Source organism: Macrotis lagotis, chromosome X (genome assembly GCF_037893015.1).
Source record: "Macrotis lagotis isolate mMagLag1 chromosome X, bilby.v1.9.chrom.fasta, whole genome shotgun sequence".
In the NCBI taxonomy this organism is placed as follows: domain Eukaryota; kingdom Metazoa; phylum Chordata; class Mammalia; order Peramelemorphia; family Peramelidae; genus Macrotis; species Macrotis lagotis.
Genome location: NC_133666.1, coordinates 221,065,320 through 221,089,815, shown reverse-complemented (window position 1 = coordinate 221,089,815; position 24,496 = coordinate 221,065,320). Strand labels below are relative to the sequence as shown.

At 33.7% G+C, this 24,496-nt stretch overlaps 1 long non-coding RNA gene across 2 annotated transcripts in view; it reads right to left on the bottom strand.

Annotated features, from left to right (window-relative positions):
• Positions 1-5,447: 5,447 nt before the first annotated feature.
• Positions 5,448-24,496, bottom strand: part of LOC141502143 (uncharacterized) — an 84,351-nt gene continuing 65,302 nt past the window's right edge. The window contains exons 1-3 of one of the 2 annotated variants that reach the window (XR_012472424.1): positions 19,092-19,336; positions 10,145-10,400; positions 5,448-5,668 (exon numbers count right to left, since the gene is read on the bottom strand). This is a non-coding gene — a long non-coding RNA (uncharacterized LOC141502143). Of the gene's footprint in view, positions 5,669-10,144; positions 10,401-19,091; positions 19,337-24,496 lie in introns of those variants that run through there. The other variant, XR_012472425.1, reaches the window with a different exon arrangement.

Here is a 24,496-nt window from a genome sequence, read left to right as displayed (position 1 = left end):
TTGATTCTCAACATTTCATTTTAATACTTGCTCCTCCCCTTCTAGATGGTGATGTCTTCATCATTGTCTTTACTCCCAGTCAGCAGACCCAGAAATATATGCAAAATACCCCAGAGAACACCCCCTCCCCAAGACCTTCTAGATGCAATTAGGGGAGTACATACAAAGGGTCAGCCAGGAGATTTATATTCCAGTTGTCCAGTCACATCTAAAAAGCTTTCTATGGATTCTCTTTTGTTCAGTTATCAATTCTGCAACCCATAGGAATCAAGGCTGGTATTCAAAAAATATACCAACCTTACTATCACTGTTCAGTTCCTATAAGTATATTGACTATATTTCTAGGCAGAAGTGGGGGGGGGACAATGCAAAGGATACATCTTGGGAGAAGATATTAAGTAAGTAAAATTAATCATGGATATAGAAGCCAAGACTAATCTAGTTAACCATATGTGAAGCACTTATCAATCAGAAGGTCCATTGAGATGAAATGGTTAGGTTCTTCAAGAAGTGATTTCTGTTATGGCAAGTAGCTAATGAGAAGATGGTAAGAGATTAATATGAAGCATGAATAGAGCATTTGGCCAAAGAAGGTGGCATCCCAAATAAAACCCCAAGAATCAAAGTTTCCAGGTGTTAATTAGGCTAGTAATCAATGTATTAGGCTGGTAAATAATCAGTAAATTGATGGCCAGTGCTTTCTCTTGTCCACAAAACTAAAAAATTCACTCTTTCTTTGTAGAGTCCTCTCTGCTCTGACTCTTCATTGTCAAGACTAATTCTCTTGAGTCCATAGTTGACTTTCTTTTCTCCCCAAGGAATTACATTTCTTGAAGCTTTTTCTGGCTTTCAGTGACTAATAGTCTACCCAGGTATATCTAGAATATGTCTCTACACCCACAATTATGGCTCAAATTCTCTCAATCTGACTCCCCAACTACTAAATAGAGTATTCTCTTAGGTCAATAGTGTCACTTTTAAATGCCATATACCAAGAGAATTAACTATATCAATTAACATCTTCAGAACAATTTAGTTCCTCCTTTACTGAGTGTTCCAAATAATAGTGAAAATTAGTCTCCTATCAAAACCCAGGAGTGCATTTTTCCCTCAATTGGTAAAAAAGACTAGTGTATTATGAAAATTTTATTATAAAGCTACCAGGAAATATCAACAACTATTTGTCTATTTCTATAAAAACTTTAAAAGACTTATGTGTCTGTGTGAACATAAACATATATATATATATATATATATATATATATATACAGAGAAAGAGAGATACATATATACACACATTAAAGATTGAAAAGAAAACTGATGGGCTTTTATAAAAGATGTCTTATAGCAGAACACATCCTCATAGATTACATAATTTAATAAAAAGGGTTTGGAATACAGTATTTCATTGTGCTTATTGTTTATTGATTTTTAAAAGGTGTTTAATTCAGCAGAGCAAAATGCTGCTTAAGAGGGAATCCTCTATTATAAAAAATGTATCCCATGCATATATCAAAATCAAATTTCTTGAAAGATAGAAGATAATTTTGTTTGATTCCCCTTTGAATACTAATATCTAATCATCCAGAAGACAAAACAATGAATCCTTGAAAAAGGTATCTGATGTAGTCATATAAAGAAATCCAGGACAGAGCCCAAGAATGTTCAGGACACAGTTAATCCAGAAGGGATTTCCTATTGGCAGGGAAGTCCTCCAGATGCTTCTCTTTGTCGATGATATTGTATTGATTTCATACAACCCTGGAACATTGCAAAGGATTGCAAATGAGTCTAGTCAAATCAATAAACATTTATTTAGTGTTTTCTATGTCCCAAATACTGAGCTAAGTGAATGAGATCCATAATCACCCAAAAGAGCTTGGCCTGTCTACAGTGTAGATGAATTTTTTTAAATTATCTATAATTATGATATACAATGGCATGGAACCCACAGAGCTGGTATATCGGTAGATATATATAGTCCAACAAATGGCAATGAAATGAGCTCTGAATTAAATAAGAATAGGAAAGGATGTTCAATTAATAGTGAGAAAATGCAATGATTTTTTTTACTTGGAAATTTTTTAAATAAATTTATTTATTTTCCAATTTCATGCAAAGAAAGTTTTCAACATTCATTTTTCTATATAGTCTTCAATTCCACATTTTTCTCCTACCTGCCCTTCCCTTCCCCTCTCCTTGAAAGTGAGTAATCTGATAAAGGTTATACATGTACAGCTATGTTAAATATATTTCTACTTTAGTCATGCAGTGAAAGAAGAATCAGGAAAAAAGGGAAAAAAACACGAGAGGAAAAAACATAAGGCATAAAACAAATTTTAAAAATTGAAAATAATATGCTTTGATCTTCATTCAGACTCCATAATTTTTTCTCTTGATGTGGATGTCATTTTCTGTCACAAGTCCTTGTCTTTTGATCATTGTACTTCTGAGAAGAGATAAGTCAGTAAGAATTGATCATCACACAGTGGTATTAATGTGTACAATGTTCTTCTGGTATTTCTCACTTCACTCAGCATCAGTTCAAGCAAGTCTTTCTAGGCTTTTCTGCAGTCTGCCCCTTCATGATTTTATAGAACTACAGTACTCCATCATATTCTTATACGACAATGACAATTTATTCAACTATTTCAAATTGATGGAAGCACAGTGATTCTAATGACTCTAAATTGCTCTTTGCAGCACCCACAATCATCTTTTGAATATTAGTAATCTCATGCTATGATGTTAGTAATGGATTACTTTGAAAATTAAAGTTCCAGGTTACCAAAAAAAGGCAATGGAGAGAGACACTTGTTGGGTGTGAGTAAGCTTCAACATATTTTACTACGAAAAAATGTATAGGGGAAAGTTGTATCAAGGATAATATCAAAGAGAGCAATGGCTGGGAAAGAAGGCAGGCCAGTCATATAGCAAATGTGAGGAATGATAGCCCACCTATGAGATTCACTAGTATTTGCTCAAGAGATACAGAGGAAGGCCTCACCAATGGTGGTTAATGCCCCTGCATAGTATTTATGGAAGGACATTGATGACAGTCAAATAGAATGGGGAGGCATGGACAAGTTATAAGCTACAACACTGAAGGGACCACGCACATAAGTGAGAGTGCAGAATAATCAAAATATCCATTCATTATGAAAAATACTAATAAAATATTGATTAGAAAGTTCATATCACTTCAAATTACTTATAATAGCATTTCCATACAATAAATGATCATACAGAAAAGACATATATATGCACATATATATATATATGCATGACTTTCTGTTGTATTTGCACACAATAATGTTTCTATTATTCTCTATTTTACATTATAATAATTGTATAGGAATATCATATGGTGCGATACATCAGAGTAGAGATCATTTTTTAATTATCTTGGTATTTTTCCCAACACCTACCACAGAGTTTTGCCCATGATAAACACCATATTGGTGGATTTTGAATGAAGGACTTCAATATTTTAAAAGTGTTTACTATGAGCAAAACACTTCTCCTGACTAGAGATATACAAAATATTATTATGATGAAATGAAGGAAATAAGATAGATTAAAAATATAATTAAGTTATTCAACAAATGAGAAGTATATTACAAAGGCAAAAAAATTTGTTGTATGAATGAATCAATGAATGAGTATCAAGAACATCTCACTAGCTTTTTGTTTGTTTTTTTAATTAGTTTCTACTTTGAAAAGTGATTATTTATATGGTGTAGTAGAATGTTTACTAAATACCTAAGTTCTTGATGTGTTTTTTTTCCAGTAACTAGTTTTTTGACTTCTAGCAAATCATTTTATTTTCCTGGATCTCAGTTTCCCTAACTGCCAAAAAAAAAGCTGTTGGACTACATGATTTACAAGATCATTTCCAATTCTAGAATTCTAGAATTCTATTGGGATTAAAAATAAAGTGAATTGGGATTCATTTTTTTCCTTTTGCTGAAAACCTTGAAGAGATTTTTTAAAATGTGCTCCCGCCTCAAAGGCATAATTGTGATTAATGAGATAACACATTGTCAAACACATTGCAATTCTCATAGAAAACATTTCATAGAATTCTTATCAGCATTGTTGTTTGTTGTTATTGTTGTAGTTGTTATTGTAGTAGTTGTAGTTGTTGCTGTTGCTGTTGTTGTTATCTGGCCCAAATCTGGCATTAGACTGTGGGGATCAGCCTCATCACTGCCAATTTGGCCTGGTTTTCCTATGTTTTAAGAGTTTACCTGGTATGAACAAATGGGATCACTAATATAAGCATTCTCTAATTTTTCTCTGATTTTCACAAGCTGTGTTTGAGTAGGTGATTGCAAGTTAAGGATGGGGTGACCTGAAAATTCTATCTGATGGATGGGTTCAGTTCAGATGAATACACTGACATTTAGCAAAGGCTCATTTGAACTAGCCAAAACCTCTTGATTCTGCAAAATCTTTTGAGAACAGTCTTTCTCACAAGATTGCTGGCACTTCCTCTTCCACTCCCAGCCAGAAAAAACAGTAAAAACAGCCTTTCTCGTATCATTTTGGCACTTCTGGTCCCAGGCCAGGCTGGAAAATGGAAGTGTAAAAACACTGAACTGAACATTTGAGAAGGTAAAGAAATGTTCAATTCAAGTTTAGCGCTAAAACGGACGCGTAGGTTGCCATTTTACCCATCCTACCAAAAGTCTTGGAGCACAAGGAAATAACAGTAATTTATCTTTGCTTTAAACTTCTGTTCCTTTAATTTCATTGTTAGAAGTAAATAAAATCTTGGAAATGCCTACAAGAAAGATAGAAGAGGAAAACTTAAAAATGAATGCATCTAATTCTAAAAGAGAGAGGATGATATTTGGAATCTGGAGATCGGGATTTGTATCTCAGCCCTAGCACAGATTCCTCAAATGTAATAAAAGTGTTACAGTTATCCCTTCCACATGGTGGGGTCTTAGGGGCACAGCACTTTCATAATCCGGAAAATTCTTGTAAAATTATTTGAGCTTCCATTAGTACCAGAAAAGAAGTCCAAATTATTATGGTCTTAGAAGACAAAAATATGTTAATATTATATAATATTATACATATATTTTATGTATATCTGAATTTCTAAAATTTTTCTGTGTCACCTGCCGGCCTTCATATGTTGTCTGCAACTTTCTCAAAAATCCCTCAAAATTCCCATTTAATTTCTTAAGCCAACAGAACTGCAATGGGAAGTCATAATCTAGAAAGGATAACTGTATAATATTATAATATAATATAATTTAATATGACATGATATAATGTGACATAATATGATATATTATGATACAATGCAATATATTATGATGTGATATAATGTCATCATCATAATAATGCTATAATATGATTATAATATAGTACTTGTAATCCCTACTTCAACAAGGCACTTTGTAAATCTTTACATTCAATAGCAAAGATGTTCAGTGATCTAATAATAGAAAATATTAAAAGTAATTAACAAAAGGAGACTAAAGAATCTCTTCATTATGCTTATGTACTTTTTCCCCTTTCCTCATATAATGGTGTAATGCCCCTTTTAACGTTCTATGTCCAAATATTCCACAGGTCAGATGTATCGATGTGTATAGTTTTATTCACTCCAAGATATCCTTTCCTCACTTCAGTTTAATCTTCTACATGGTTTCTAATGAATAAAAAAACAAGGAGAAACACATCATTTGCAGATTGAACTTAGTTACTTAACAAGAGTAACTCCTGTTGCAGCCATCTCCAGATCAATAAAGTAATTCAACTCAGCTTTAAAAAAAAAAGAAAAGAAAAAAGAAAATGTCTGTAGCCTTTAACCCAAAGATCAAAGACCCAGACATAAAGTAGATATTTTTTTCTTAAGGAATGGATAAACAAATCACAGTATATAAACATAATGGAATAGTATTGTACTAAGTAAAAAAAATGACAAATACAAAAGAGAAGCATGGGAAGAGTTATAGGACTTTATACTGAAGTTAATAGAACCAGGAAAACAATTTACAAAATGACTACTATAATGTAAATCAAAAGAAGATTCAGGTTGAAATTGAACTCTGTGTAGTTGAAATAACTAAAACTTGATCCCAGGAAAAAATTTGGGGAAACCAGGTTGCCTCTCTTTGTTAAAGAGAGCATGTGAAATAGGTTTAAGTATTTTTTTTTTTGCTTTGTCAAACTCCTTTTTTTTTCTTGGTCTTTTTTATTACAATTAAAACATAAATATTGGGGCGGCTAGATGGCGCAGTGGATAGAGCACTGGCCCTGAAGTCAGGAGTACCTGAGTTCAAATCTGGTCTCAGACACTTAATAATTACCTAGCTGTGTGGCCTTGGGCAAGTCACTTAACCCCATTTGCCTTGCAAAAAACTAAAAAAAAAAAACATAAAGTGAAAAAAAATCAATAGAAAAGATAAAATTTGTAAAATAAAATATATTGAAAGGACTTTGTAGGCGAGAAGAGACTAGTGACCAGAGCATGGTCACAAATGGAAGGAGCAATAGTGATATGTAAGTACCTCTCCTAAGATGGAAAACATCACAAGTAATAATTTCTTTAGTTCAGTCACATTAATAAAAATCTCACTCACTTCTCTCCTTCCTTTACTTCCTTCTCTTTTCTTCCTTTCCCAAATAAGAAGAGTCCATGTATTTTAGAACCACTGGATCCATTGAACTGGAAATTGAACTGGAAATCTCGATTAAGCACAGATAGACTGCACATGATAGGAATATGATGCCCATCGTCCCCTTATTGAATATTTATTGTTTATATTTGTTCATTTGCAAATAAATTAGTAGGCTATATTTCCTGTTTCCACAGAACAAACCAATTCACTTAAAATGTTTTCCTAAAACCTAGGACTTAGAAATTAAAGATTTTTAAGAGGACATTTTATCCAATAGTTCTCTTTGAAGATTAGGAAACTGAAGACCAAAGTGGTTAAGACATTTGGTTAAGGTCATGCAGGTAGTATGGAACAGAGTAGGGATTAAAACCCAAATCCAATCATACCAATTTACCATGCCATCTCTGTGAGAGTCCTGTTCTGCTATTAAGAAAATACTACCAAGATCAGTATATTTAGGTTTGTTTCACCCTGAAAAGAGTTAGCTATAAATATTTTTTCCCTGAAACCTTAATTCCTGAAAGGCAGTAGCCAGAAAATAAACCCAACTGAGATCAAGTCACCTATGGTGATTAATTTTAATGACCTGGGTGGTCTTTTTATGACAGTCATCACAAGTAAGATGCTATAGCCCTTACCATTGGAAAGTTCCCATGGATTCAGAACTGAGGAGAGACAGCAGACTGAAAAACATTTACTAAAATCTGCACATCCTTCCAGTTATCCTTTTGTCAGGTTTTTATGTGAATCTGTGTTTGTGGGGGAACTCACAGTATATTTGGCTGCAGGCAGATGCTCCTGTTTTTCTTAGCCTAGTGATATCTGCAGCCTTTGTTATTAAGTGTTTTGTCTCTCTGCCTCCATTGTCACTGACATCCAGTAAATACAAAAAGAAAATTCTATTTTTGTCAGTCTACACAGCCAAAGCTAAGGGCTGCACAACTTCCCAGTGATTCTGGGACTTTCCTAACAATACATCCAAATAATTCAGGAAAGGACATATTCTTTTCAAGGAAGAGGAATGAAAGGCACTGGAATGTACTTTTTGGACTAACTTTTTGCACACTCTTAAATTTACCATGTAATTTTCCAAGCATACATTTAAGTAAATGTAATTATAAGCTTAAAAAAGTGGGGGAACATTACTTCCAAGTCAGTTGATTTGTGCATAAATCATATCTCTGATATTTATTGCTTATGTGACCTCAAAAAAGTAACTTAATCACTCAATCAATAAACATTTATGAATCAGCAATTATATGATTCTGATTTCAGTCAAGTATGATTCTTTGTGATTTCATTTGGGGTTTTAATGAAAAATATACAACCATGGTCATACATTTAGGGTCTGAATTTGGATTTGAACTCATGAAGATGAGTCTCCTGATAAGGAAGCCAGTGCTCTATCCACTGGACTACTTAGTTGTCTGTAATTATACATCTAGCACTACAAATGAGACAATACCTGACCTCAAGGAGCTTACATTCTATTAGGAGAAAATACATCCACAAGCACATACAAGTGTTTGCAAAATATATATACAAAGCAAAACTAAGGTATAGGGAAGGAGGTATTAGCATTTGACCAATGAGGCATATCAGGAACTATCTCAAGTAAATGATAGTAGCACTTAAGCTGAGTTATGAAGGAAGCTAGGGAATCCTAAAAATTTGGATGTAAGAGAATCTGAATTCAAAGTATGGGAGACAGTCATGAAAAGATACAGGTACATGAAATAAAATGTCATATGTGAGGAATGAAGAGGTCAGTTTGCTTGTACATCGAGATTATTATTGTTGTTGTTATTGTTATATAATTCTAGGATAATTCGGGCAAGAATCCTGGAGCCTCATGGTAAGGGCTTTAAATACCAAACAAAAGAGTTTGTATTTTATCCTTAAGGCAATAGAGAAGCCCTTGGCTCTTTCTAAGCTGGGAGGTGACAGCTTATGATCAGATGTATGCTTTAGAACCCTACTTTGGAACCCTAAACTGGAAATAGGGGAGCCTGAAAGCAAGGGAACCATAAGAGTTCAGTGAAAAAGGTGATGAGAACTTGATCCAGGTTCATGTCTATGTGAGTAAAGAGGAGACAAACAGGAAAGAAGCTGTAACGGCAGAACTGACAGGGCTTGACAATGAGTACATACGTGGATTGATGGAGAAGGAGAATGGAGCATAAGTGAGATTATAAAACTAAACAACTAGAAGAATAAAGAAACAAGAAAGAAAATTGCAATCCTCATTTGTAAAATGCAGAATTTGACCAATGGGGTTTCTGGGGTGCCTTTAAGCTCTTGATGTTTGAATCTCAAGCAAATTTCTAAAGCTACTTCCCTTTGATCTCATTGCTAATACAATCTCGGGTTTTTTTCATATTTAAGTAGACTATGATGCTATATATAGGAAATTAAAGACAGACACTATTAATAATATTTTGAATAGATTTAAGCTTTTTCTCTATTATAGATGTTATGTTATCTATTTTAGTCCAAAAGGATGACTGATTAAGTTTAGTTATGCAAATCAAACCTTTGATTGTTTCAAATCATTTTTTTAATGAAAGTACTATAGTTATTGGATTGGTAGGGATCTAGTTGACAATTCTGCCATTAAGTTACTGAACATTAAGACATCCTGTTGAGGCATGTTCTACATTAAAAATAGAAAAAAATCAGGCTGTTTCAATTATCCATCCTCACTCTCAACTAGCATTGAGCAACTCAGATGACTGATTCTCAAAGGAATGAAGGGAAGTGATAAATACTGTATTCTTCCATTAGTAGAAAGTTTTCTTAAGTACAAAGAGACTAAAAAGTAATTGAGTTTTGTAATTCTTTTAGAGCATAACAAAATAGTTGTTTTGTTTCTTTCCAAATAAAGGCAAAGATTGTGTGCCAGTAAAAACCTTAGAATCAGCTTATTTATTTGTTAAAATATGTAAATAAATAATATATATAAGTTGAAAAATGTAAAGGGAAGTGATACTTGGAACTGTTTTCACTGAGATTATTTTTGATCAGTTAGGGTGAATCACTAGTCTATCTTATAATTTAATAGATTGGGGGAGGGGGTAAAAAGAATTGGAAGGTAGATTGAAAGCTGTACTCCCTGCTTTCAACTCTCTATCCTCATTTTCTCCTTATCTCATTCACTTTTTTTTCCCTGTCAGAATTATATACTTTGGTCGACTCAACTGCCCTCCTTTTTAACTATGCCGAATCAGTTGTGATTGACAGGAGCCTTAATGCAGAAAGGGAAGATGGGAAACAGTTGAGCTGGCAGTAGAAACCATACTATGAAAGAGAAAAAAGACGATAATAGCTTGCGAATCAAGCAGTTTGTCTGTGAGGAAGGAGGACTTCCAGGGTAAAGGTGAGATTATTATTTGGTCATGTTTACAAGGTACTGTTATGTTTGTCATAAATTTAAATTTATATTTCTGCTCAGTGTTATAACTCCTTAGATTATTGAAACTTTCTATCATAAAACCATAACCCACATTTCTCCTTGGTTTTCTTTCAGTTCTCTGATCATCTGCCTTCACTCTGCCTTCACTATTTCAAACTCTTTGCTCATTCTTCTTCCTAGCCCTCATAGAGCAGTGACAGGAACTTTTAAAATCTCAAGACTCTTTTCATTCACATGCTGCCATCATTACTTCCTTGGCTAATCCTTTGGTTTCTAGAGTTGACCTGGCATATTCTTGAGACAGTCTTCCATGATTGGCAGGCAGCTAGAGATCCAGCACAATTTCTCTGAAAAGAAAAAGACCAGAATATTTGCAGTTGCAAGTGCCAAGGAATTTTATGCAAAAATAATGGGTTTTAGTGAGTTGCTTCTGACTTGTACATGGACTCCCATTTCAGGGTCTACAATAGAAATTAACTCTGTGTCATCCAATGATTTCTTGTTTTCTCTTTGCCTCTGCCAAACAGACTATAGTGGTTGACATTTATATAGCACTTCAAAGTTTGAAAAGAACTTTTTAACATTATTCCATTTGGAAGAACAACAAAGCTAGGGATGAGAGTTAGCCAAGGAGCTATGGGGTAGTTTATAATTCTACTCCTTTACTTCTGGATAGATGTAAATCCAATTCTCCCACCATTTTCTTTCCTTATATATTTTATTTTTTCTTTCGGTATTCTTACCTATTTTCTTCATTCTTTATTTTTTTGACATTCTCGTTTCCCTGCCCAAAACCTGAAGAGATTGGGACAACATGGCTACAACATTGTTTAGGGTCACTGGGGAAAAACAGGGTCTTTCATTACCCTATCTCCTACCCCAAAGTACAGTTAACCAGTTTATATAGCAATTTAGTGAAAGATTTACTTCTTTCTGAGATTAATGCCAGAGCAAAAGTTTCTGAAATCCAATCTTTTTCAGACTTAATTTGTTACCATTCACATTACCAGTAATATCATTTTTGGTTTTAAATGTTACTAAATATTGCAAACCAGCCCCATGTGCTTTAAAATATACTGCTGACAGAATACTGCTGACCTTTTGGGTAGAGAGTACAGATTTCATCCTGGTAGGTACAAATATTTTAGTCCTTCTTTTCTAAAATAAACATTTAACTGACAGCTCTAACTTTGAGTGTATATATATATATATATATATATATATATATGCCTTAAATTACTGTTTTACTGATGAAAGCAATTAAGAGGTTGATCTTTAACCAGAATGACCTATTGTCATTATTAAAAAATACTGCCCCCAGCTTTATAACTTTTTTTTGTTTGTTTATTACATTTGGTCCTAGTGTCCATTTTATTACAATGTCCCAAGAAACCTTTTGGAAGTTATAAAATATGACCTAATCCTAATTGTGAAAATAGGTCTCTGAGGCCAGTCACCATAAGCCTTGCCAAAGGTTCTTCCTTCCAACTACATTTATTAACTAGTAAAATGATGGGTTGGAAGCTAATTTCAAAATTGACAAAAGGGAGAGCATGGCAAAGTAAGAGGCAAAAAAGGATTTTCCCAGTACCAAAAAATATCATGTCTCCCTCCCCATCACCATTCTACTTTTTTTTGTTATGAACAGTGAACTTAAAAATGAAAGTGAGACCTCTGAGACTGGCCAATATGACCAGAAAGGACAAGGATTACTGTTGGAAGGGATGTGGGAAATCAATGCAATACATTGTTGGTGGAGCTGTGAACTCATCCAAACTTTCTGGAGAGCAATTTGGAATTATGCCCAAAGGGCAACAAAAAATGTGCATACCCTTTGATCCAGCAATACTACTACTGGGTCTATACCCTGAAGAGATTATGAAAAAGGGTAAAAATATCACTTGTACAAAAATATTCATAGCAGACCTGTTTGTGGTGGCAAAATATTGGAAATTAAGTGAATACCCTTCAATTGGGGAAATAGCTTAACAAATTGTGGTATATGTATATGATGGAACAATATTGTGCCATTAGAAACCAGGAAGGATGGGAATTTCAAGCCTGGAAGGATTTGCATGAACTGATGCTGGGTGAAATGAGCAGAACCAGAAGAACATTGTACACTCTAACAGCAACATGGGGGTGATGATCAATCTTAATGGACTTGCTCATTTCATCAGTGCAACAATCAGGCTCAATTTGGGGGTATCTGCGATGGAGAATACCATCTGTATCGAAAGATAGAATTGTAGAGTTCGAACAAAGATCAAAGACCTTTCATTTAAAAAAATTTTCTTATTATGTAATCTTGCTTCTCTTATATTTTATTTTTCTTTTCCTTCTTAAGGATATAATTTCTCTGTCAACACATTCAATTTAGATCAATGTATAGCATGGAAACAATGTAAAGACTAACAGACTGCCTTCTGTGGCAGGGAGGGAAGCAAGATTAGGAGAAAAATTGTAAAATCAAAATAAATATAATCTTTCACAAAAAATGAAAGTGAGGAGTGGAAAGAAAGAACAGAAGCCTCAGGTTACAGATTTTCTCCTTTAGTTCCAGTGGACTCTCCCTTCTCTAAACAATTTTTACCATTTGAAGCCAAGGAGGAAAAAGGAATCAATACAGGAAACAAATTTAATTTTTAATTTAATGTTTAATCATTTGTTCTTGCCTCTCCTTGGACAATGTCTTTTAGAGAAATAATAGTACCTATAAATCATGGCATATTTATTATGAATGTTTTACATTTGGTTTTATAAATAAATTGTACCTGGCTAGAGTCATCTGTTATATCAAATTAGTCCAATTTTTAAAATTTTTGTCTAATTCCCTCAAAATCTTTCCAGATTGGTATTTTTTTCTATTTTCAGAACTAATTTACTCATGTTTTATTTTAAAATTTTCTCATCTTTGCCTTCCTCTTTCTTCTCATGATTATTTACACTGTCTTTCATATTGTATTTTTATTAACTAAGTCACAAGTTTGGCTTGGAATGCTGGGAGTGTGTGGTTGCCAGGGTGACCCCAAGGACCAGTTACTAGGACATATGGTTCTGCAAATGGAAGTTCCTTCACTAGACCTGATGGCAGGAAAGAAGATTTGCTAACTAGCCCAAGGCAAAGTTGGTGTAAAGTTTCAGATAAACAATCAGATTTAACCACCTCCTGTTTATTCCTAATGCACAAAAAATAAAGTCACAACAAGGATTTTCTATTTTTTTTCACATAATCTTGTCAAATGATCTTTCTCCCATCACAAAGCAGAAACATTTTTGAAAAATAAAAGGTTATATGAGGGAAAGAATGTACTATACATTCAAGTCAAATCTAGATTCAAAGTAATATGTATATGTTGAAATGAACATTTTAGACTCCCTTTTTTAAAAGGAAAATTATGGAGGACCCAAGAATCCAAGAGTATACAGGTTTAAAGGCTTACTTTTATTATCACATCAGAAGCTAGAGATCTGGCTCTTGATCATAGAATGCCTAGGAGCCTATTTTTTTTTTATTTTTTAAACTAATTTTTAACTTCTAAATACATTTCCTTTACAGAGATCAGTTAGTTAGGGTACCCACTTTTCAAAAAGCTTCCTTTGGGACCCTTACTAGCTGGAAACACTGGAGTAATTCAGAGGTAAGAAGTTGTTCTCTCTAGATAGTGAGTAACCTGATGGCCTTATTTCATTTTCCAGAAGTACACTTGGCTAAAATTTAATTTGTTTGATATTTTCTCTCTGGTCTATTAGGTTTTGTACAAGTTTTTTGTATATTAAAAGTTGTCTAACCTGTCATGGTTTCTTAATGTTAAAAATGTGATTTCACTTACATAAAATCATAATTATTTTGTCTAATATAACCTATTTATCAAACTTATTTGAGAACAATTAATTTGAGGATAATTGATTAACCAAGCTACATTGGTAAAAAAAATTAGAGACATTGTAATATGTATAAAATTTGTATATGTATGTATAAAATAATGATCCAGTAAATATGCTTTTTGGCTTACAAGAATTTAAAGATTATCTGCTATTGCAATATAATTGAAAGTAAAGAGAAGAGTCTGGAAAACAGTGCCAAGGTGAAATGAATTACATGGTTCTCATTATATTTCTACCCCATGTCTCATGTCCATGCCTTACAAATTGGCAGTTTACCAAAGTAGTTAAGAGACAAATATTAGTTAAGAGAACTATTAAAAAAAGATAAATGACTCTGGAATTTCTTCAAGGTAAGTATGGCATCAAGGAGAATTTTACTATGGCCTATAGAACATGAACTATCTACTTCATATCTACTTTTATGTTTCTGCCAGAACAATGTGACACTGCTGTATGTACAAGATATAAATTGGTTTTCTTCGTAGAGGAAAATAGTGAAAGAACTAAATGAAAATTCTTACTCTTTAGGTAATCCAGGATTTCTTGAAAGAATGAAAGAAGGACTTCATGTAGGAAATGAACAGGCAAAAAAAGAAATAAGATGTAAAGAAGCAGAGGGGAAGAAATTTTATTTTGAGATAATCTGTTATGGCCCAAAAGTTAAATATTGAGCTCCCTGAGATATGGAAACTTTAATTAAATTATTTGTAACCATAAGTAAGCAATATGATCAAGAAATCCCCCTTTAGATTTCTCATAAATACTTGCTAAACATAAATGGTCAACTCTTATCTTCAATTGAAGAAAGACTTGAGTTGAAAATCCAGACTAAGTTACTTCCAAGTTGTATGACTCTGGGCAAGTCACTTAACTCTGTTTGCTTCAGTTTCTTCTTTTGAACTCCAGTATCTTTGCCAAGAAAACACCAAAAGAGGCCAGGAAGAGTCAGACATGACTGAAGAAAACTAACAATTTTCCTGACCCTAGGCCTTGTATTCTATCCATTGCTCCATCCAGTTGCTTATTGAATGCTTATTGGATGTTTACTAAATTGAAATAAATGTGCAACTATAGAAACAAACTTTTATTCATATCTTACTTCCTCTTCCTTTCATAATTTTAATTTTCTGTTAAACTAACTTGTATCTAACAATGGTTCTCCCCCTTCCCTCATATTCTATTTCTATGTGATTTTTTTTGCATATACTGCTGGTTTCTGATCCTGGTTCAACCACTAGCTGCCAATATGATTTGAAGTATCATATCAATTCACTAGTCTCTGGTCTTCTCTGATCTAAAAGGAGGATGACTTCCAATGTATTTTGCAACTTTAGTCCTATTGTTTATATATTGACACAATAAATTTTTCTATATTTTTCTTCTACATAGAAAAAAGTATAGCCTACATTTGTCAGTTATTCAAAAAACGGCATATTGACTAACTGCAGACCTTTAACAAAACCAGATTAACTAAGGCTAAAAGGTGACTTCAGAACTAATTGCCTCACTTGTGTCAATTTGCTTCCACTCATTGCCAAGTTTTAAGTATTCTAATCAGCAAGGACAATAATAATGACCTTTCTTACATGGTGGCTGTGAGAAATAATTTTTAAAAAAGATTAACTTCTTTGAAGAAATAAAACTGCTATGCTTGTGTTTATCAACATAAAATATAATTATTCTATACTACCAATCTTCCGGCATCTATTACAAGTTTTAAAAATTAATTAAAAGTGGGTCAGCAAGAATAATAGCCAAATCCCCTAATAAACAGGATTCAGATTTACTGATTTGGATATCTTAAAGTTTTTTGAAGTATTCGCTTGCTTGCTCTTGGGAAATAGCTATTTTTGTAAGGTCCTCATTGCTTTCTAATTGACTAAATTTCTATTCTTCATTTTTCTTGCTAAAGACAAATTTTTAAATGAACTTAGTCTCTTAGTCATTTTAGAAGCATCATTAATTTCATGCCCCTCATTTCAAAAGCAGATCTATTTTCCTCCCAAGTAGACTTTTCCTTTGATATAATGCTTTTGGATACGTCCATTTTTTTTCTTTTCAACCATTTTACTATTTCTTTTTTCCTACCAAAATTCTGTATGCTTCAGAAAATGATTATTTTTTTTTGCTCTTCTTTAATTCTAATATACATCTCCTTTGGTCATGAGATCCATAAGCTTTCTTTCATGAGTTCATATTATATGAATTTAATCAGACATTCAATTTATGTTTGACCACTCACATAGGCAAGAGCCTCTGCCTAACTCCTTTATTTTGTAACATAAAAACACAGAACTTGAAAAGTAGTATAGTGGTCAAAAACCTGGATCTGGATACAGAACCTGGGTTTGAACACCAATTGCTCTATTTACTATACAGGTGTCATTGAATAAATCATTTAAACTCTCTAGATCTCAGGATCTAGATTATACTAGATGAAGCCTAAGTACTAGATAGCCTAGAGAATATAAGTGGATACTCTTATAATATTACCTTGACCAGATTAAGTCATGGATGATGTTTTTAAGATCATATTAAGGATGACTGAGTAGCAGTTAGCATAGTCCTGAGTTAAATGGATTTGTACCTGGAAAGCTGAAAACCTGAAGCAATAGAAATATGACAAACCTAAGATGTTGGACATAGAGTATTCCAGTTCTTTGAGAGGAAGCTTGTGAAGCCCTGTACTACCCTCACCCTTTCAAAGAACTATGAATATCAGGGTGGCTCAATGATACAGGAGAGGAGAAAACCACATGGTCCAAGACATGTCAAGTTTTCTAATTTATTTTAATACCTCCAGATCATTTTCTCTCAACATAAGCAAGTGACTATCTCATGATCACCTAGTCAATGGAGATATTTCTTGCTTCACTCAATTTGTGACTCTGTTGACATTTAATTTTTGCTTATTTTAAGTTGAAATAAATGTGCAACTATAGAAACAAACTTTTATTCATATCTTACTTCTCTTCCTTTCATAATTTTAATGGTTCTGTTAAATTAACTTTTATCTAACAATGGCTCTCCCCCTTCCCTCATATTCTATTCTATTTTTTGCATATACTGCTAGTTTCTTGTCCTGGTTCAACCACTAGTTGCCAATATGATCTGAGACTGACATTCTGTATTTTGTAGTAGTTGCTCTATAATGCCCAGGTAATACATTGTATAAAAACCTATAAATATAGGGCACTGGAAAAGGGGAGGGGGCATCTCAGATTGTGAGGAAGATCTGAGGACCTATTCATTAGAGCGGACCATGGATCCTTTAATAAAATGTCATTGGCTGAGTGTTATGCCTCAGTCTCTTTTATTGTTGGTGGGACAATTTTAATCCCCATATAACTTTTATTCAATGTACAATTTGCCTGAGTACTGGCATGGTACCTGAGGGTTCTCCCTCTAACAACTTAAGAGGTTTTTAAAATTCCCAGGATCAGTCTTCAGTAGGGATATAAATAACCTAAAGAAAGACTTGAGAGGCTCCTCCAATACTGAAGTTGGTTATTGCGGGCCACGGGTTATATGAAAAAATGAAAAATGTATTTATTTACTAGTTCCTAAGACCATCTACTACAGGTCATACCCTTGGAGCTGCTGCCATCAAAGCTAGAAGAGCTTCCCCCCAGGTGGGGGAAAACATTCTCTTAAGTCTCAAACTTTTCTATAGAACTTTTTAGGATACTTCCTTGGCTCTAGTTGGGTAGATATTTGGAGGTTTTTACCATCTTTTTATCTGTAGCACCTAATACAACTTCTTATACATAGTAGATGTTGAATAAATATTTATTGAGATTAAATTAAATGGGAAGGAAAAGAGAAAAGCCACTTCATCCACTGCTGGAGCTAAGGGAAATGAGTTCCTGGTATACAAAACTGTAATTCATAATGTAGAATCTTATTGAAATAATATTTCAAATGATATATAGTTGGATTAAGACTATACTTCAGGTACATTATAAGTTAAGAAGGTTTTTGAGGACTGGATAAAGAATTCAATCATCTTTATTACATTGTTCCATTGGAAAAATCTCAATCCCTTCAATAATTTGAATATAAAGAATACAATCTATGGGGGAATAGAAGACTATTATACATGTAAATTAAATATAGTAGTAATTATAAACTTGTAGGTAGATGATTATAGAATAAGAGTTTCCTTGTGAAACATACATTTACATTTATATATATATATATATACTATCTAGATAGATGAAAGACAGATACAGAGAGAATAGATGGAAAGAGAAAAAAATGAAAGAAATAAGGAGAGATAGGGAGATAGATAAATAACATAGGTAGATAGCTCTCTATTCATATTTATATGGACTTTTATATGTTGAAGATATAGTACTAGAATCATCAATTTGTAAGAACTTCCAAATCCTGGCAGTAAATGGAGTCCTTCATGAAAGGAAAAATAAATAAATAAATATTGGATTATGTTGAAGTCTTTATATGTGGAGCCTGTACATATAAAGGTGTTGCCTGGGTAAAATAGCATTAGCAACAATGAAAATGATAATAATAAATATAATATATAAATATGAATGAAATAAATAAAAATAATATATATTGTCGAAGCTATTGGTTATTGATCATTTGCTGCCAGGCAATGTCAAATTGCCTTAGACCCAGTCCACAACAAGCATTGTCATTTCCCCATTCTTCAACCCAGAGGTCTTCCTCCATGAGTTGTGCTTGCTTCAAAGGTTTCACTAACTAAATCTAGCAAATAATGATGATAAATGTACATTTATCTCCTATGGCATTCCCAGGCCTCATCCCCCACCTCAGTTTCCACTGAATAAAAACAATCTCTTCTCTCTTTTAGGGAAAACCTTCCTCTCTCCCAGTCTCTTGACACTCAATAAAAGAAAGCATAATAACACAGATGGAGTTAGTGACCACAAGTGTTTTAAACTACACATTAAAGAAAATGCAAGATAATGCAAAAGCAACCATTCAGGAACAAAGGCTTAGATATCAAACATAATATTATGAGCAACACAGAATATTCTCTGTCTCCCTCTATATATCTCTGTCTCTATCTCTTTCTGCGTGTATCTCTTCTTGTTCTGTCTCTCTCAGTCTGTCTCTGTCTTAGTCTCTCTCTGTCCCATGAAAATAAGGGCTTAGACCATCACCTTCTTTAATGGGCAGGAGGGAAAGCAAAGTATCTTGTCACCATTCTATCTTATCCAACATTCTCCTCAGCTCGTAGAAATCTCAGCTCAGTCCCTCAACCACTCATCATCTTCAGCAGTAACTGGCAAGAGTTCCAAGGACAGGGAGTTAATACCTAGGGAGAGAATATGTCATTCGGACCCCCCCCCCCAATATGCCCAACTCTACGTATTCTCAGTCAAGATGAATTCTCCATATCTTTCCCCCAGCAATCTCAATGCCAGAACCAATGTCATAGGTCCCATGAACCCTGGGTAAAAGATGGCTTGGTTTCCATAGCTACTTTTGACCTCCTGAGTCTCCTTTGTGATGAAGTTCATTGCAACTGGCAAACTCAAACTACATTCAGATCATGAAAGGAATGTAGGTGAAACATTAACTTCACTGCTTCTTAAATCTTGCTAATGCATGGGATCAAAGCATGCATTTCCATACCATCACTTTACTGATCATGATCAATGAGACCAAATGTTTCATGATTGATTTATTACTTAGGGATAAAGCCTGATGATGATCCAAAAATAAATGGATGAATGAATCAAGGAAGTAATTCTGATCAAGCTTAGATGCACAAAGTCATAGTTAACTCCTCAATTCTATTTTGCTCTTCAAATGAAATAATTTTAACAATACCTTCCTGTAATACCATTTTCACTATAATTTCTCCATATTTTGTTTTATCACCCACTTTTATTAAATAAAACTATACAGATAATAATTTAATTATAGATTTCTTAAATTTCTCAAAATGTACACCTTTGTTTCCATTCAGATCACTTCTTTCTTTGGTCTATGTCTACGTTATCTTTCAGAACAGGTTTCTGAAGTAAAAAAAAAAATGTGGAGCTGGTGATCTAGCAGTCATAATACCACCTCAAGCATTTTCACCAAAAACAAAAATTTCAGTCATATCTATCTTAAACAATCACACTCCAGGCTCCTCTTTTAGACTCTATAACTTTCAGTCCATGGAGGAAGGATTATGAAGATATTTATATCAGTGAATCCAGTCACAAAAATTGTTCTTGTCAAAAATCTGTTTTATTATTGCAATACATATATACACCAACAAAATAAAATATTTGGGAACAAAGTGGAGGTTTTGAAAAGAGAGTTGAATGTGCCGAATTCAATTTGTTTGTGACTGAAACTGAACCATGTTCCTTAATTGTTCTTTTCTCAATTTAAGAAAGGAGTTGCTCTATTCACCCATAGGGTAAACTAGATTCACTGCATAATACTGATGATTAATAAGTCTTTTGTGATGATGCTTATAAAGATTGTATGGGAATAGGAAGCTTATGCATTTGGTTTGACCAGGTGATGGTTCTTTTGTTTTGTTTTGGAGTTTTGTTGTTACTGTAAAGACCATTACAAAGAACATATAACAGGTTCTCTCTACACATGAAGGTCAGCAAGTAATCTACTACTTTTATTCTTAGAGGAGATTATGGGGGGTTGGAGATGATTAAATGACTTTCCTAAAATCATGAGAGAGGTGGAACTTGAATGTAAATATCCTGATTCCACTAATCCAAGTTGCCTCTTTCCTTGTACTGTTATTTTTATTAGACCAAATCTTTGATTTCATTGCTAGAGGGAACTCCCAATAAGAAATGAATTCAATCAGGACTTGCTTTGTTATTTATCACCTTAAAAAGTTTTCTGAAAGTACTTAGAGGTTAAGTGAATTGGCAAAGGTTACCCTTTTTTATTTAAAGAGTATTTTATTTTTTCCCAATTCCATAATATAAAAATTTTTGTATTCATTTTTTTAAAAATTTTAGTTCTGAATTTTTTTCCCTACTTCCCCTCTCCTGTACTCTTCTGAAAATATTAGGTAGTTTGATATAGTTTATGCATGTGCTATCATGTATAACACATTTCCAGCTTAGTCTCAGTTGTAGAAGAAGCAACAGATCAAAAGGAAAAAATGACCATGAGAAAGATTAAAGTAATTGAAGAAAATATGTTCTGATCTGCCTTCAGAGACCATCTATTCCTTATCTGAGTGGGTATAGCATTTTCCTTCAGGAGTCCTTTGTATTTGTTTTTTGGACCATTGCATTGCTGAGAAGAACTAAGAAGAGCTAAAATGAATTGATCATCACACAATCTCAGTACATTGTTTTTCTAGTTCTGCTCATTTCACTTTGCATCAGTTTATATGTGTCTTTTCAGGTTTTTATGAAATTTGCCTGTGCATCATTTCTCATTGCCCGGTATACTATCTGTCCTTTTTCTTCTTCTTTTTTTGGAGTAATTGGGATCAAGACACCTAACCTGCATCATACAACTAGTAAGTGTCTGAGGCTGGATTTGAACTCAGGTCCTCCTAACTCTAGGGCCAATCCTCTATCCTCTGTGTCATCTAACTGCCTCAACAGTACATGTCAAAGTCAGAACTTGAACCCATGTACTCTTGGCTCTCAGATCAGCTTTCTATCCCACAACATCCTATTCTCTCTTATAAAAATCACATTATAATTTGTTTTATACTCATTTATGTACTTGTCCATTCTCATCTACTATATCATAAACTCCTTAAAGATGAGCTTTATTTCATTAATTTTGCTTCATCCTCAGGATCTAGCTGTATACCCCATACACCCACACCCACAACTTGCTGAGTATATTTAACTAAAGTCTTCCTATAAATCAATAAGTGTATGAGAAGTACAAGGTGTGCGACAGGGTGGGTGGTAAAGAAGAAGGTCACTTAAAGAGTTAAGTCAAAAGTGACTTAGAATTGTTTACTCATCCAGAGAATAAAGTTAGTCAGTCTCATGATCCACCTGGACTGTCATCTCCTCTGAGGTAGAAAATAAAGAGCCAGATGTAAAATCTGGGAAGCTGTCCAAATTCATCTTTTTAAAAAGTAGGGTGCTGAATAGGGTCCTTTCGTTTGCAACAATGCTTCCAAGTAGTATCAGAGCTAACAATTGTGGTTATGTGACATAAAATATCTAAATTAAAAGAGACAGATTCAACTGATTTGGCCATACAGCAAGTTGTCTTAATGTCTACACTGAATTGATCATTTGATTTGGGATCTGACTAGTTTTAGTCCATTTTTTCAGCCAGGCCAGATTTGAGCCATATGAGAAAATTTTATAAAAACATGAGAGCTCTGGGATATGTAAAATGTAAACTGAATTATGGAAGAGGCTGTGACAAAGAGAAGCAGGAAAGACCTCCACCAGGGGTCTAAGAATCCCTATCAATGAGTCAATGCTCCAAAGGGGTCATTTCGGTCCTGTTCCAGAAATTCCATAAGTCACATTTATGTACTGCTTTAGGGTTATAGATTTCTAACCCATTAATATATTGAATATGGTGTGTCAAATTATTTCCTTTTTTAAAACCTGAGCTTTTTGTTGTATTGTCATTTCAGTCATGTCTGATTTTAAAGGCTGATTTCTACATGTGTTATTTATTCAACTTCTGTTAATTGACAAATATATATCTACCAAATGCAGGAAATATTGTATTTAGGCTATTGTTACTGTTGTTTGTTGTTCAATTCTTTCAGTCATGCCTTACTCTTTGTGCTTGGCAAAGATACTGGAGTGGTTTGCCACTCCTTTTCTTGAGCTCATTTTAAAGATCAGGAAACTGAGGCAAACAGGGTTAAGTGACTTGCCTAGGGTCACATAACTACTAAGTTTCAGAGGCCAGATTTGCACTCAGGAAGACGATTCTTCCTGACTCCAAGCTCAATGCTCTCTCCATTGCCCCACCTAGCTGCCCCATTTAGTCTATGGGGGTTTTGTCAATCCTAATTGTATCACACATACACATATGAATTTAGTTTAAAGAGGAAAGAAAATTTAGGTATCTATGTTCAGAATGTCCAAATTTTCTATTTCATGTTAGGAATAGCTTGGGCTGATTTGTGGACATAACCACATAATAGAAAAAGCAGTGATGCTATAGGGTCAGAGAGAAGATGTTCAAATACTACTTCTGAAGTATACCCCTGAGCAAATCACTTCACCTTCCTATATCTTGAGAACTTAAAAATTGATTTGTTCTAATTCACCTAAGATTTTCTTAAGCAATGGATGCTCCTATTTCCTGACCTTCATTATGCAGTCAACTCTACTATAAGTCACAGTAAAACTTGCCAACTGAATTTTTGGGTTTGGTCCATTTCACCTGCATGCAGTTAGGTACTTTACTCCTACACTTATTTTGACTATGGCAGAAATATGGATTTGTTAAGGAAATCAATGTGTTTGCCAGGTGTTGATTTTTTAATTTCTAACTATTGCTTGTTTATAAATATTTAAATGCCTTGTCATAAGCATTTGGAGTTCTATTTCAGTTTTTTTATGTACTTTATTTCTCTGTCTCTGTCTGTTTCTCTCTTTGTCTCTGTCTCTATCTCTGTCTTCCCCTCTCTTTTTCTCTCTCCCTCATATCTATCTGTAGGAGAGAGAGACAAAGAAATAGTAGGAGCTGTAACTTCATCATTGTAGGAAAATACTAGTGGCAACATTCTCTCTGCCAGTGAGGGCCAGCAGTATTATAGAGTTGACTAAGGTAATTAGAGGTTAGGTATCCTATAGAAAACATTCAGGTAGTCCTGATTTCAAGGCTGGTTCCCTTTTCACAATTTTATACTGCTTCATATATTCAATACTTTTAAATTGCACTAAGATTTTTACTATGCCTATATGTATATATGCATGTGTACTCACAAACATGAAGTTTGTGTGTATAAAATAGAGCAACCATTTGATCTATATGTGTGCATGTGTGTTCATTATGTACATATAAGTATCTATACATATCTGGAAAAATTAGTTCTGACTGTCATTTTGTCAATATAGTATGAATTTCTAATGACTAATAATCATTACTATCTATGTTTTCACAGATGCAATTAATCTCCCTCTATATGGGTTAGTGAAGGAATTGGGAAAAGGAAGGTGGGATGCTACCTCTGAACTAATCAGAATCAAATTAAGATTGAATTCACTGGAATATATGTCACTTCATACTTTTGGATTTATGTGTATAAGGATTGAACTGGACATTTCTCCTTTTTGTATTGTATTGAATTGTACTTTAAATTACAGAATTAAATGCTCAAAGTAGAAACCTTGTCAGTTACAATGTCACTGAATCAAGTGCTGGAAAGATGAAGTAGTCATGCTATTATTTCTGTCAAAGCCTTCTAGCTACACTCCGCATTTGGCGCCTTTATTTGTTCTTCCATTTCTGCTTTGTTAAATACTTTTCTGGAGCCTATGCGGAGAAATAAAGATTGCCCATACTAGCTTGGGCTGAGATGGAAATAATTTAAATTGAACACTGTATGAATATAGAAATCAGTTTTCCATCTTCAAAATTAACTTCA